Source organism: Sus scrofa, chromosome 13 (assembly GCF_000003025.6).
Source record: "Sus scrofa isolate TJ Tabasco breed Duroc chromosome 13, Sscrofa11.1, whole genome shotgun sequence".
Lineage (NCBI taxonomy): Eukaryota > Metazoa > Chordata > Mammalia > Artiodactyla > Suidae > Sus > Sus scrofa.
This window is the reverse complement of record NC_010455.5, coordinates 207059035-207074653: the sequence shown is the minus strand read 5'-3', so window position 1 is coordinate 207074653 and position 15619 is coordinate 207059035.

Genomic DNA, 15619 nt, shown 5'->3' with positions numbered 1-15619 from the left:
AGGGACAGAAGCCGACCCCAGCACTGGGTCAGCGAGGAGACGGGGGGCTCAGCCCCACGCCGCTCCCGCGATGGGGGAGCTCTCGGCCGGGATCTGAGTCTGTGTTTCCGTCACTAACCCACTGCCCTTCCGCCGGGACAGGGTGGGGCGGCCTCGGGCAAAGCCCTTCCGGAGGGGAGTCTTCCTGGCTGGAGTCGTTGGCTGGTGCTGGCTGGGAGGCCAAGGCCACCAGGAAAGGACCTAAGACGCCCTGCCGACCAGAGAGCCATCCCTGCCCAGCGGCCAGAAGACAGGGCTCCGGGGCCTGCAACCGCCAGGGACGGAGTTGTGCCCACAGGGAGGGGCCTGTGCTCCAGCCCAGGACATGCCCCACCGGCCAGGCTCTAGCCTCACCAGTCGGGGCTTCCAACCGAGGACTGAGCCGAGCCGATAGTGCCTGTGCGTCCCCCCTTTACTTTCTTATTTTCATTGTGGTCCCGGGCCCAGCCCTAGGCAGTGACCGGTTAACGCTTCACGGCATGAGTCACTCCAGAGGGGGGCAAGCACCGCCCGTTCCAGAACCCACCCCCTCCCCAAACACGCTGGCTGGACAGACCCCAAATTCAGGTCCCTGCGGATGCACTTGGAGAAAGTACGGGTCTTGGAAGAGGCCGCAGGCGCCGTGGGAAGCCCCGGCCAGGCCGCCCGTGGGCCGTTTCCTCCGGGCCAGCCGCTCCCCCCCCACCCCCACCCCCCGTGTTTACTTTCTCCAAGCCGCCCAGCGGGGAAACTCCACACCCAGCACAGGAGATTGGCTTCCAGGAGAACATTCCACCACTGCCAGCCGGGCATAGCGAGGAAGTGGGCCAACCCCATTCCAGGCCCGAAGGTCCTCGAGCAGAGGCTACTTGGTGGCAAAGCAGAAGGCATCTGTCGGCTCTTGACCTCGGGCACCAGGGCCAGCGGGCCTCCTTCCCCCGGCGGTCCTGGCATCCTGGCTGGCACCTGTGGCCCCAGAATTTCTCCAGGGGAGGCAGGGGTGCTGGTTCGCACTTGGCCTGTCTTGGGGGCTCTGGACAGAGCCCCCTGGGCACCGCCTCTAGACAAGCACGGCCGGCTCATGCCAAGAGGCCAGCAAGAGGGCTGCTGGCCCAGACCATCCCCTGTCACCTCGGTCACCTGTCTTCTGGGCCCCATGACAGGCCACCGCCTGAGAGAAGGGTATCTGCAAAAGACAGCACCTCTCTGAGAAGACACAGACACACAGACACACGCGCGCGAATACAAGTGCATCTGTGCTGCCGTGAACGCACGCAAGCCTCACAAGTCCAGGGTCAGGAGAGCACAGCCCACGTGCCATGGTGCCACCGCCTTCCTCGGGGACCAGTGGGGGTGGGCGCAGGCGTTTCAGTTCCTCTCCCGACCACACCGAGGCTCTTGTCCTGGAACCATCTTTCTGCTCATCAGAGCAAGTGGAAATGAGACTACCCCCTAGAGTCTCCAGTCTTATTCAAGCTTCAGTCTTATTTAAAACCTTTCCTTGGCACTCCTGTCGTGGGTCAGCGGGTTAAGACCTGGACGAGTCTCCATGAGGATGCGGGTTCAATCCCAGCCTTGCTCAGTGGGTGAAGGCGGTGCTGGGGCTGTGGCGTAGGCCTCGGCCGCGCTCTGATTCGACCCCCAGCCTTGGAACTTCCGAATGCCACAGGCACAGCCCTAAAAAGACTAATAAATACATAAATCAAACTTTCCTTTGTGCAGGAGGCTCAAAGGCATGCAGGCCCAGCCTGGCTGAAGGGGCTCCGGGCCTCGGGAGCTCGGCCAGCACAGGGCCCGGGCAGCAGCACCTGTCTTGTAAGGTTCTAGGGAGGGTCCTGGGAGTGGACCGACGCCTGGCCGTTCCGTCAGGGCTCGGGAAACCTCGCCCGGCACCCACACGCCCGCGCACGGGCCGGGAAAAGGACGAGAGCGCTCAGAGCCGGAACCCGGTCGGGGTGTGAGGCGCATCTGCGCCCGTGAGATGGCATCTCGAGCACAGCCGGGGCGGCTTCAAAGCCCACCTTCCCATGCCGTCAGGATGCGCGCCGTGCTTCTGAGGCACTCTGTGGGGAATCTGGAAAGTACGGAGGAACAGAGAGGAACCCCAAAACCACCTGGTTTGTGGCCGGCACCCGCCAGCTGCTGCTGTTCCCTCCCGGGGTCCAGAGGTGTCCCCGTCAACACAGGGCCGGTCACACCAAGTGGCAGGACAAAGTTGTGTCCTGGGCCAGCAGGGACAGGACTCCCAGTAGACACGGTGTGGAGCCAGCACTCTCTGCACAATCTCCACAAGCTCGGCAAATCCCGAACAGGCGAAATCAGAGCATACTGCGTCCAGACGCACCACTGCTCCTAAAAAACAAGGATAAAGAAAGAGTCTTGAGGAGTTCCTGCTGTGACTCAGCAGGCTAAGGACCCAACTAGCATCCACGAGGACTCGGGTTCGATCCCAGGCCTCACTCAGTGGGTTAAGGATACGGCGTCGCCGTGAGCTGTGGTGCAGGTCACAGGGGCGGCTCGGATCCTGCGTGGCTGTGGCTGTGGCTGTGGTGGAGGCTGGCGGCTACGGCTCCGATTGGACGCCGAGCCTGGGAACCTCCGTATGCCGCACCTGCAGCTCTGAAAAGCTTAAAGAAAAAAAAATTAAACTCAGTAGAAAAAAGACCGTTATCAAGAAAAACTTTACAAAAGACCAATGTCAACCCCACTCATCAAGGGACACACGTTGTGTCACTTCCACACGTGAAGGTCTTTTTTCGGCGATGACGTTTGTAACATATGGAACGTCCTTGGTTCGGGAGCGAACCTACCTAAAAACAGGTGGCATTTAACTTCCCGTCACAGCCACAGGCACAAGCGCACACGTGCCCAATAGCGAATGTCACAGACACTCCCCTGGAGGGGTCTGGTGAACAAGGCGGGGCTGCTGGTGGCTGCAGGGCACTTCCGGATGGAAGGTGGGGTGGGGGTCTTCGTGCCCAAAAGGCAGCCTGGGGGCCGTGCCCAGCACAGACCCACGGCTTCAGCTCTGGCTCCAGGGCGGCAGGATGTGTGGGGAGAACGCTGCCTGGTTCCAGGGATGCCGAGCTGCAGAAGCAGCAAGTCCCCGCGTCCCTGTGACTGCAAGTGACAGTTACACCTGCCCTGGGGCCACGGTCTCCCAGGAGCAGGAGGTGAATACACCTGACCCTTCTCAGGGAGGGGTGTGTGTGTGACACCTACGGAGCAATAAAGCCATGGACACGCGTCCCAGGACCGGGGTGCTGCGGGCACAGGGCTGGGCACGGACACGGGTGAACGGGACCTCCGTCACGTCTGTCTGACCTGCCCCCCGGGCACCCCAGGTTTAAAGGGCAGCCATCTGCCCTTCTTCTGCGAACCGGCCCTCTTACAGGAATCAAGCGGACGGGGTCAAACAGCAGGCAGGCGCCTGGCCCGGCCGGGTGGGCGGGGCACAGGGCACACACTTGGCGGGAGCCGTGCCAGCCAGAGGCTCCGCCGGCACAGCTCGCTTCCTCCTGCCCGCCTGCCCCGGGGTCCGGCTCCCAGGTGGAGAGACCAAAAGTCAGGGCAAGTCCCCGGCTGCTTCCCAGGAAAGTCCCAGCAAAGTCCCACTCTGCCGACATTTTCAGGCGGCTTATTTTAGCCCAAGGAGGAAGGGACTTTCTTTCTCCTGAGTCCAACAGGCAGCTGTCACATGACCCAACCCGGCCCTGATGACATGGTCACCAGCTTGCGCTGTGGCCACGGAGCCCGAAGTTTCTGGGGGATAAGGCTGCACCTTCAGAGGAGACGAGGAGCCACCCAGGCCAGCGCCCACCACACCCCAGGACTAGGGGACAGGCCACCCCCCCAGGCCAGCGCCCACCACACCCCAGGACACAGGGGGCATTCAACGTGCTGTCCCTGAGCAGCTTGCCCTCCCCTTCTAGGCCTTTCCTGGGGGGATGGTGTCTGTAGCTGCCCCCCTCCCCAGCGGAACAGCAGCAGAGCCGGAGCGCCTTCCCAGGGCCCGGGGCGCTGGATGCAGTTCCGGGTGGGGACAGCGGCTGGAGGAGGCCGGCACATCTGCAGGAGACATGCTCGGCCCCCCTCCCTCTTATCAGCCGGTGGCCTTGACCTCACAGGGTCTCCTGGGCCTCGGCTCCCCACACCCCGCTGAGGCCCCCTGGTCCTAGGCCTTAATTCCCACCACGTCCTGGGACCAGCCGCACTGCTCGGTCCCAACGTGCCTTCCCTCTGGTCGCTGCTCTGACCCTCGGCCCTGAGGCTCTGTGTGTGTCGTCCACTGCCTTTCACCCCGTCCTCCTCCACCGGCTTCGGGCCAGGCCCCTGCGTGGCCTAGGAGGGCGCCCTCGGTGGCGGGGAACCGCCAGTGCAAAGGCCTGGGGCAGCTGAGGTCAGCAGTCAGGGGTCAAGATGGGCCTGGATGCCGGGCCCTCGGTGTGAGCGGGGAGCCGGCTTTTGACTATCAGTCCTGCGACACGGGTGGGCCCCCCAGAACCCTGGCCTGGCCCGCCCTCTCCCTGCCACGGGCTGACCTGGGTGCGCCCACTTTCACACGGGGTTTCCCCGAGTGTCTCTGTGGCCAGGAGCCTGACCAGGAAAGTCCCCGACCTCAGGCAACGAGGGAAAGTGGGCTCCAGGCCAGGCTGGGTGAGGCCGGGCTGGGCGAGGCCTGCAGGGACTCCCGAGGCCCCGAGCTCGGCTCCCGCTCCTCTGAGGGCCCAGCACTGCCGGCCACGAGGGTAGCCGTGAGCAGGGGTGTGGTGGACACAGGGTCCAGGGCGAGAGGACCCCCTCCCCCTCCATGGGTGCAGGAGGGAGGGTTCAGACTCACGGGGGCTGGGTGAAGGCTCAGCAGGTTCCATAATGGAGGGGAATCTGGGGGGATCCCCATGGGGGGTTGTGCGAAGGAGCCCTTGGGGGCCCACACCTGGTGACAGTGACCAGCAGAAGGTGCTCTGGCCCAGGAGGCCCCGTCTCACCTGGTGCAGCTCTGGAGGTCAAAGGTCGAGCACGAGAACAGCGAATGTCCTGCGATCATTAGCCAGGCGTCAGGCAGAGCTGGGCTGCAAGTAAGCGGGGTTCCAGGGATTCGATAGTGGGGTGCAGTGGGGGTCGTGTCCCAGCGAGGACCGATGGTGGGTGTCCCCAAGCCTGGGCTGCCCATGGAACAGAGAACAGGTGGTAACTGGCGTGGCGGGGGCTCCAGAGCCGTCCCACGTGGGGTCCCTGTCTCATGAGCCAGGGGACCTGGTGGGGGCCACAGCCCTGAAGGAAGGGACCAGGGGCCTGAGTGCCCTCTGGACAACCCTCCACCCTCCCGAGGGACAAAGCCCGGGTCCCCACCCTCACCCCTAAAAGCGGTCATCAGCTTGTCCCTGAGCTGCCCACGCCAGGTCCCTGCTGGACAAGGCCCTTCCTAGAGCCGTCATCACCTCTCCGGTTCCATCCCGGCCCCTGGACCAGGGTCCCCTCAGGACGCAGAGCCCACGTGTGTTCTCCTGAAGTGACCCCACTACCCGGTGATGGACCTAGGTGGACCACCTGGCCAGCGTTCCCCATCTGGTCCTGACTCCCTGCCCCCCCTCCCCACCCCCGTGCCTCCCCCCATGCCTCCCCGGCCCCGCCCCCGCCCAGCGTGGGGCCGCCCCCTCCCCCCCAGCTCTTTTCTGCCCCCGGTGGGGGGGGTGATGGGGAGGGGCCTGCAGCTGGTGTCCCAGCCTGTGCATGGGCTGTGGGTCTCCGAACGCCCTGAGGTCATCTCAGCTGTAGCTTGGTGAGAACCCAGCCCTTGTCATCCCTGGAACCAGCCCCCCGGAGCCCGACTTCCCTGGCCGGTCCTCTCAGCCTGGCCAACCCGTTCTCCCCTTCGCTCACCTTGGCCTCCCGGGCCCCTCTCCACGGGCAGCCAGCCAAGCCTCTAGATGCCCTGCCATTGCGTCCCTCCCACTCCGGCTGCTGGGCGGCTCTCCAGGGGCACCAAGTTCAAGACCCGTGAACGTCCTGTGCTCCTGCCTGATCACGGGCTCCGGCACAGAGAGGCTCTCGAAGCCCTGTGGTCCCGCCCGCTGGCTCCCTCCCACCTGCACCCTTAGCGCCTCTGACCCTTGGCACGGCGCCAGCATCCTCTTGCGGACAGGGGCGGTAGAAACGTGAGCAAACCCTGTCCCATCCTGCAGAGTCGGCTTCCTGATGGCCTGACCACGTCCTCACGTCTCAGCATCTGCAGCTGGACGTCCCTGGTCCGCAGCACTTGCCTGACCCTCTGACCCCAAGCTCCCAGAGGAAGCAGCTTCCTGACTCCCCATGTCACAGATGAGGAAGCCGAGGCCCAGAGAGGTGGGCAGCTTGCCCTAGGCCACACAGCACAGAGGATGAAGCTGTTCAGAGAGAAGGGGTCCCGTCCAGTGCTCCCCCGCCACTCCCCCATCCTGTGGGGACACCCCCAGAGGGAAGCGCCCGTCGGGCAGGACAGAGCCCCAGTCCCTGCCCATGCTTCCCCAGACACAGGCGCCAGATGGGCAGCTGGGGGCCGGGCCGCGCTGCCGTGACACAAATGCCAGCCCCACACCAAGCAGGCCAGCCCTGCGGGGACCAGAGGCAACCACAGGAACACTTGGCAGGCTGCATGGGAACGGCAGCAGCCAGGACGGCCCAGGGGTGGGGGCCGTCTGAGACGCGCTCTGGGGGTGGCAGTGTCACGGTCACGGACACTGTGTGACCGGGGGAGGCGGCAGGAGGAGGGGGCGCTGTGTCCTGTGGGCGCCAGCCCAGCACCCACCCCAGGTCTGGGGTTGGGGCCGGGTAGGTACCACATCCTGAAACACTTAAAATGTCAAAATGTTTTCAAGATCTGAAAGAGGCCTGTGTGCAAAGCGTTGCTTTTGGTATTTTGAGGAAACAGCTGAAGTTCAAGGACTCTTCAGATGGGTAACATCCCCCTTCGGAGAGGAGCCGCTGCAAGCAGTGCGAGCGGGGCCTTCTGGCCGCCGCCTTCCCAAGGGCCCGTGCTGAGCACAGAGACCGCAAGGAAACCCGAGCCTCCTCAGGGCCTCAGGCCGAGACCAGGATGGTGAAACCCGGGCCCTGGGAGATGAGGCAACCGAGCAAGTCTGTGAGGTTCTTAGAAACCGGGAGCATCGGTGTGAGAAAAGTGACGCAGACACCGGACGGGCTGCAAGCCGCCTGCTCTTGGGTTCAAAGGGCGGCGCTGGCAGGCACGCCTTGCTCTTGCTGTTCTAGGGTCTAGGCCAGTCCCAGGGGACAGTCTAGGGCCCCGACCCCCGACGCATTTGATCTTCCTGGGTGTCAGTTTCAAAGTCCCATTTCCTCCTGAAAGGAACCAGGAGAGGTGGCAGGTCCTGCACAGGTGAGGCTGGAAGGAAGGCGGCCCGTCCTGGGGCGGCAGGCGGCGGGGAGCCCCGCGGCTAAACTGTGGACACTCTGAGCATCAAACGGAAGGGTGGCTGTGATTCACGGGAACACTTTGAATAAAACCCTGTGAGCCCAGAGAGATGAAAAATCTGCGACTGAATCTAAATTTCAAAAAAAGCAAAACAGATTGGGTGGCAGGGGGGAAAAAGAGGCTTTTCTTTAGCGAGAGATGTTGGCCCAAAACAGGGCGTCATCAGTGAATGGAGAGCAGCCCCCAGGGTGAACACCGACCGCTCCCAGGACGGGAGGCGGTGACAGTCACAAGGCGAAGGGTTCCTGAACCAGACACCTCTCAGGGCCGAGGCAGGGCCCTGCGTGACCGAGGACCTGCCAGGGGAAGTGAGCCTGCCCGGGGGAGGGGGGGTCAGAGGCACTCTCCACCCAGGAGGCCAAGGTTGGGCAATGTCCGTGGCCCTCCTGCTGATGAAAAGGCTCAGAAAGCTTTGCTGATGGATCGAGCGTCTAAATGTCTACAAGTCACGCTTAAAATGGTACATCCAGGAGTTCCCGCTGTGGTGTGGTGGGTTAAGGATCTGGCGTTGCTGCAGCTGTGGCGTAGGTCACAGCTGTGGCTCGGATTTGATCCCGGGCCTGGGAACTTCCCTACGCCGTGGGCGTGGGGATAAAAAGGAGGAAAGAAAGAAAGCGGTCCATCCAAAAATAATACCCACGCCGATAACAGAAGAGGTAACGTGAGCTTGGGGACCGCTTTCCTGGGGGAGGGCTGAGGGCGCTCACTCTCCCGCTGTCACGCTGTTCCATAGCCTGGCGGGTTTGCCCATCACACTCCACGAGGGCGGCCCTGACATGAAAACAAGCAGAAGGAGCCGCACCGCGCTGGCGAGGGCGTAGAAACCCCGCTTCGCTGGTGAGAAGGAAAAACGCGCAGCTGCCTTAGAAAATAGGTCGCTGGTTCCTCAAGAAATTAAAGCTAGAATTTCCACTCAACGCACGCACGTCGCGGCAGAGGCCCCGACGCACGGAGAGCAAGGCCTCACACGGGTATTTGTCCCTCTGTGTTCGTAGCAGCATCACTCACAACAGCGGAGGGGTGGACACCCCTCCAGCGTTCACGGACGGACGGACGGACGGACGGACGAGGAAAATGGGAGGCATCCCCTCAGGGAGTGGGATTCAGGCCTGAAAAGGAAGGCCATTCGGACACCCGCTCCCACACGGATGGACCTCGAGGACCTGACGCTGGAGACACGAGCCAGTCACCGAAGGCCAAGGGCTGGACGGTCTGCAGAGGCGAGGGCGCTGGCGGCGTCGGAGGCGTGGAGACAGAAAGCAGGGCTAGGGGTGGGGACGGGCGTGCGGGTCGGACGGAGGCAGAGTTTCGTTTGGAAGATGGAAATTCTAGAGGGGATGTGGTGACGGCTGCACAGCCAAGGGAGGTCTTAAGGCCACCGCGCTGGGCACTCAAGACGCTCAAGAGGGTGAATTTCACAGCATGTGCCTTTTACCACTATTTCGAAAAGGAAGTGAATATGGGTTTTTAAAGAGCATTCACAACAGGGCATTGCAGAGACCGGGCGGATCTCCCAGACCCCAGGGTCCTTTCTGGAGAGAAATCTGGTCGCACTGCGGCCCCATGGAGCAGGGGGTGGGGGCCTGGGGAAAGGGGAACAGAGCCCTGGCGGCTTCCCTCCGGGGCCGCCGCCCGGGGGGGGACTTCCGCTCTGTCCCCGCGTCGGTCCTGCCGCCCACTCGGTCGTCCGAGCGTCGGCCCTGCCGCCCACCAGCCTCCCAGCACTTCCTCAACATTTCCTGGGACACGGCCTCTGACGTCCTGCCCTGTGGGCTGACGCTGGGGAACTGCCGCCCGGCCTGGGGCTTCCAGAGCTTCCCCTCACTTCCTCCAGGGGAGCCTCCTCGTCCACCCTGGGGCCTGTGACTGCGGCCCGAGCCGGCCAGCCCGAGCTCGCCCCCAACCAGGAGAGCCTTGGGGGCTGGGCAGGTGGCGGTCCTGGGACCAGGGTCTGGCTCACATCTGCTGCCACCGTGGGTGCCTGGCGAGGGGGTGCCGTCAGCAGAGCGGACCCTCGAATGGCATCACCGGCCAGCGGCAGCCTTGGACCCCCCTGCAGGGAGGGCAGGCGTCCCGGGAGGGGTGGCCCCGAGCCCAGCACTGCAGGGCAGTCTGGCCGCCAGCTTCCGAGTGAGTGCGGACAGGGTCTTGGCCCCACCACAGAGATGGCTGGGGTGACCGCTGGGGTGCCAGATCCTTCCACCTGGGAGGCACTCACCCCACGTCTGCCCCTGGGTTTCCCTCGAAGGGGAGAAACTGGGCAACTGGCCACCCTCTGCTGGAGCCGGGCCACGAGAGGCTGCTGGCTCCGGGTGCCCAGGGCGGGGTTGGGGGCGAAGGGGGGGATACTGGGGTTGGATGTGGCCTCTGCACGGCGAGCGCCCCCTTCATAGTGGTGCCTTGGGGCCAGGAGGCAGCAGCTGGGAACCCACGCTGAAGCGCCCTGGGGGATGCGCCAAAGTCAGGGTCAGGGTCGGGAACGGAGGGCCCCTGGGACCGCCGCCCTTATGAGCCGGGGCCCCTGCGGGGTCGGCCCCAGAGGGTCTCTGGCTCCCGTTCAGCAGCAGTGAAGGGTTTGTGTCACAAAGAGGCCGCCTGCAGTCCCAGTTCAACGGCAGGACGACCCGAGGTCTTGCACTGACGTCATGCAGAGGAACCAGCGGGAGGGGAGGGGGTCCCCGGGCCGAGGCCTGGCCCGGGGAGGTCTGCCTGTCCCCACACTCGGCAGTGGTCACACTGCAAACCCCTGCTGACAGCGACTCCCCCCACCACTGCCCCACCCCCACTCAGGAACCTGCCTGTCCCAGGACCTCGTGGACCCTCCGTGGATGCTGGGGACTCCCAGAGAGGAAACCGACAAGGTAGCCCCTGCCGTGCCAGCTGCCCAGGGCACCCACCTTCGTCTGACCAGCCTCTCAGTTTTGGGGTAGGGCCCAGCCTCCCCGGGACCTTGGCCCCACTCCCGCTCAGAGTCAAGCCCGTTTGGCTGGTTCTGGAACTCGCTGGGAGCGCCCCCCCTCTGGTGAAGGCGCTGGGCTCCTTTCGGGGCAATGCCCTCAGATCAGGATGGGGGCTGCTCACATCCCACCGCCCAGCGCACGCCCCAGCTGGTCCAACCGGTGAGGGCGGGCCGCCGGGCACTCTGCAGAACTCCAGCGGAGGGGCCGCTGCCAGGTGGGGACCTCGCTCCCGCCACTCACGGTCCCGAGCCCACCAGCACGGAGACCCCAGAACCAGCGGGAAACCCAGTCTCGGCCGCCCAGACACCGAGTCAGACTCTGCTTTTTAGGAGGATCCCAGGGATTCCGGGCTCACCAGCGTCTGGGAGGCTCTGCTTGGTGAGAACTTGGGAATGTTCACGAGAAGCAGCCCCCTCTGGCCTGCGAGGGGCCAGCCCACACCCCCCGTGGCAGGGGTCTCCACCCAGTTCCAAGAGCTGCCCTAACCAACGACCACAAACTCGGGGGCCTAAAACAACAGCAATTCACCTCCTCATATTCAGGAGGTCAGAAGCCCGAAGTCGGGGTGTCGGCCCGGCTGGCTCCCTCCGGAGGCTCGAGAATCCACGCGGGGCCGCGCCCCAGCTCCTGGGGGCCCGGGCATCCTTGCTGGTGGCCACGTCACCCCAATCTCGCCCCGTCGTTACAGTGCCTCCTCTTCTCCCCACGTGTCCTAGAGGGACACTTGGCACTGGCTCAGGACCAGGCTTCTTGGCAGATGCCGAACGGACCCTGCAGGGTTCTGCTCCACCTGGGCTGGGCAGGGATGGACCAGAAGCCGGGGGGGGGGGCCACCCAGGAGCCCGACTGACTTTTGTCAGTCCCCAGTCCCTCGGTCACACTGCGAAGATGAAGAAATGGGCAGAGGTTGAGGCTGGACGCGAGGCGGGGGCAGGCCGGGGCAGGAGCGCCCAGGACAGGAGAGTGCGGTGGGGTTGGGGACATGGCGGGGGTAGGGAGGGGGCCGAGCGTCCTTCCCTGGTCAGGCATCAGGATTTGCCGAAGCTTCCGAAGCTTCCGGGACAAAAGCTCTCCCAGGAGGAGGGACCTGAGGACCAGGGCCTGGAGCTGCCGCCAGGATCCCCAGAGAGGCCCCGGGACCCCCACGGCACCGAGCCCAGCACATGCTCTGACCTGCCTGAGGTCGGTAGCGATGGCCGGGCTGCGACAGACGCCAGATGCCGCGGCCAGAGCGGGTCAGAGGGTGGGGAGGTGGGTCCTGACCCGAGGTCCTGACCGGCCCCACCCGCCCTCAGCCCCTTCCTGGAAGCACTGCTGTCACTTACCAGCCTGCAACCCGCCCCCCGCCTGCACTGCAGACCACAGTGAGCCGTGTGTTCAGAGCGTGGCTCCTCCCAGACTATCACAAAGACAGGGCCTCCCCCCGAGGGGCGGTCGACCCCGTGCCCCCCACCCAGGCCGTGGGAGTGGACAGGAACGTGCCGCGGGGACTCCCGTCGCAAGCCACGGCCACGGCCACGGTGGAGCAGCCGGGCACGGGGCCTCCGGGAGGAGGGCTGTTTGCAGAAGCCCCAGGAAGGCCCCGGCCCGTCGCACCCAGCCCGGGATGCCACCAGCCCCGGGTCCTGGCCCGCAAGCTGGGAACAGCCACAGCGGAGCAGCTCCCGCTGTGGGGACCTCTCCAGCCTGCGGCTCAGCAGTGAAACACCATAACCCGTTTCTGAGAAAACAGCCTGAGCAAAGAGCTTGAGGCTCAATGTTCCTTTGAATCAGGAAAAACTGCAAACACCCCGACGGCAGTTACAATAACGGGGTGGGAGTTTTACGTAAATGTCCCTAAGAAAACACCAAGGGCCAGGCAGTGACAGTCCCCGAGCCCCAGCGGGAACACCGGAGGGGCTGGGAGGGCTCAGGGCTTGGCGCAGAGGTCTGTGTGCGAGAAAGCAGGTCACAGGGGCCGCGGGGCCACCACGGGCTGGCGGGTACGGGCGGTGCCCCTCCTGTGGCCCCGCGCCCTCGGCCGTCAATGCCCCACGCTGGTGTCACAACGGGCTTGTCCCTGCCGTCAGTCCTGGGGGTTATTAAGGGCTTTTCCAGGGGAAGGACCCTCCCAGTGCCCATCAGGGCAAAGGGCAGCAGGTCCACCACCTCTGGGCAGGCACCCGCCTTGGCAAGTGGCAGGGCCCCACCACCCACCTCACAGCCTGGACCCCCCTTCACCCAGCCCAGCCTCCGGGGGCCCTGAGGGGCCAGGCAGCCCCCCATCAAAAGAGCAGCCATGAGCCCGGACATCCTGGGATTGGCCACTGAAGGGGTCGCCCTGAGTGTGGGCTGGGGGCTCCAAGGGTGCTGGCGTTCAGTCTCCTGTTTGCCGGGACTGTGGGGGAAGGGGGCAGACACCAGAGAGTCAGGACACACCCGCAGACACGCCCAGAAGCCCTGTCTGACCTGGGCGGCGGGTGGCGGCCTGCTGGGAGGAAGGGCCCCCCGCCAGACAGCAAAGACCGGAGATGCTGGGGCAGGGTCTCCAGGTTCTAAGGTGACACGTGATAAAGGACTGGCCTCGCGGAACCATCCATCTAGCTCCCCAATTACAGCTGGTGCCTGGCCAGAAATCCCCCAAAATCCCCCCGAGGCTCCGCAGACCCACTTCCTCCGCCAGAGCCAAGGCTGGGATGCGGGCTGTCACCCGCCCGCGCTCCAGATCCAGTGCGGGCCCCGCCCTGCAGGAGCGGCCAGGCAGGTGAGAGGACCAGGCGGGATCCACGCCACCACAGCACAGGCCCAGGGCTGCTGGAGGGTGACCCTCTCGCAGGCCCCCTCCCACTTCCTCTGTCCTTTCGCGCCCCCACCCCACGGCGGGCACTCAGCTCGGCTCCAGAGCCAGCACCATGGCTCCCATCTGGGCCGAGAGGCACCTGGGACCCTGTGTCCCAGGACTGATGGACGGGGCGGGAGGAAGGAGATCCCGAGGGCAACTCGCCCCCAGGGCCCGGGCTCCAGGGAGCCTTCCCTGCGTCCCCCCGCCTGTCTGCCCGCCCGCACGTCCCTCCCCCTAAGTCCCTTGAGACGGTGGGCTCTGGGGAGAAGCGGCCTCTACGACCTCCCCGGGGCGGGGGCACCGCTGCTCACGACCAGCAGGGAAAGGCAGAACGCACTCCAAGTGCCCCCGCAGACCTGCCGCGGGCAGGGCAGGGCTGGGACCTGACACCAGGCAGCCTCTTTTTTTTTGTTTGTTTGTCTCTCTAGGGCCGCACTTGCAGCATATGGAGGTTCCCAGGCTAGGGGTTGAATCAGAGCTGTAGCTTCCAGCCTGCACCACAGCCCCGGCAACACTGGATCCGAGCTGCATCTTCACCCTACACCACAGCTCACGGCAACGCTGGATCCTTAACCCACGGAGCAAGGCCAGGGATCGAACCCGCAACCGCATGGTTCCTGGTCGGATTCGTTAACCACTGAGCCATGACAGGAACTCCTGTATCGACTTTTAAAAGATGGCTTTACGGGCTGAACTGTGTCTCCCCAAATCCGGGTGTTGAAGCCCTGGCCCCCAGCACCTCAGCAGGTGACTGTATTTGGAGCTGGGCCTTTAAAGAGGTGACTGAGTTACAGTGAGGTCACCTGAGTGGGTGCCAATTCCATCTGACTGGCGCCCTTATGAAAACACTGGGACACAGACCTGCACAGGACGACCGCATGAGAACACAGGAGGGGGCGGCCATCTTCACGCCCAGGGGGCTCAGGAGACCCTGCTGACCAGCTGGCCTCAGGCCTCCAGCCTCAGACTGTGAGGAAACGGACTTCTGTTGCTTAAGTCACCCCGTCCGGGGTGTCTGTTTTTGGTTGTGCCCAGGGCACACAGAAGTTCCTGGGCCAGGGATCGAACCCGCACCACAGCAGTGACAACGCCAGATCCTTAACCTGCTGAGCCACCAGGGAACTCCTCCCCAAACCATCTTTAATCCCACTAAGCTAAAGATGTCTCCCCCAAGCCAGCGATGGGCCCCCCAGCCCCTGGCTGAGTCCAGGGTCCAGTCAGAGCCCGGGCCACACGCAGAGCCCACAGTGGACGTGGAGACTTCCGGTGACAAGTCTCACAGAACTTCCTGTTTGGGGCCAGATCAGAGCACCATGAGACACTTGATGAGAAATATTTTAGTACTTCTGCTATTTGACCTCAGCCAAACCAGGAAGTGCAGGGAAGCATAAAAATGAGACAAGATATTAAAGAGAACATTTTTGAAAGAGAGCAATCAGTCATGTTATTTGAATTCCATAAATTCTCTCCAAGCCCCAGCTGTGTCCCTGCGCCACTGCCCCCAGCGAGAACTCCCTTCTGGAGCCAAGAAGAAAGGCTGCAGGGGGCCGGGGGCGGGACCTGAGGGGCAGACCAGAACCGCTCGGGACCGTGGTCTCCGCCTGGGAATCGCCGGCAGGAATCGCAGAACCCAGGTTCCAAGGCAGGAACCTCGAGGGCCCCACCGTCGCACAGGCAAAGGCATGAGGCTGGGGCTCCGGGGGTCTGGGCCACTCCGCACAGTCCCCAGCCCACACACACGTGGGCCTGTGAGCACGGGCCTCCCAGAGCAGGCCCGGCCGCAACCATGACCGCGAAGACCCAGGAGGGCGTGAAGGGGTGGGGGGTGTGGCCCCAGACCCCTCCTTGTGAGCTAGGGGCCGCAGGCGGGATGTCCCCACGATGCACCTCAGTTTTCCCCCCAAATGCCCTGTAATGGACTGTGTCTCCCCAAGTTCATGCCAGCATCCTACCCCCAGAACCTGTGCATCTGACCTCACTGGAAACAGGTTCCCTGCTGAGGTCACCCAGTGAAATGACGTCACTGGGGTGGACCCTGACCCAATGATGTGTCCTTATGAAATGGGGCCCCGCTCCCCCCAACACCTCACACGCGGCTAACGGCAGGGGACTGCTCTTAGGCTCTGACCGGTCTGCGGACCCCCGCCGGGGCAGACCCTGCTCCGGAAACAACCTGAAAGGAAGCGGCCTTTTCCAGGGCGCCCTCACCTCAGAATCGTGGGGACCTGGGCCTCGTGGGAACTAGGAACGGGCGACCCTCACTGCGTCAGGCGCCTGCACGGGGCTGGGCCAGGCCCCATCACGACAGGAGCAAATCACCAACTCTCGCCTTTAAAAGCAGCCCCAACC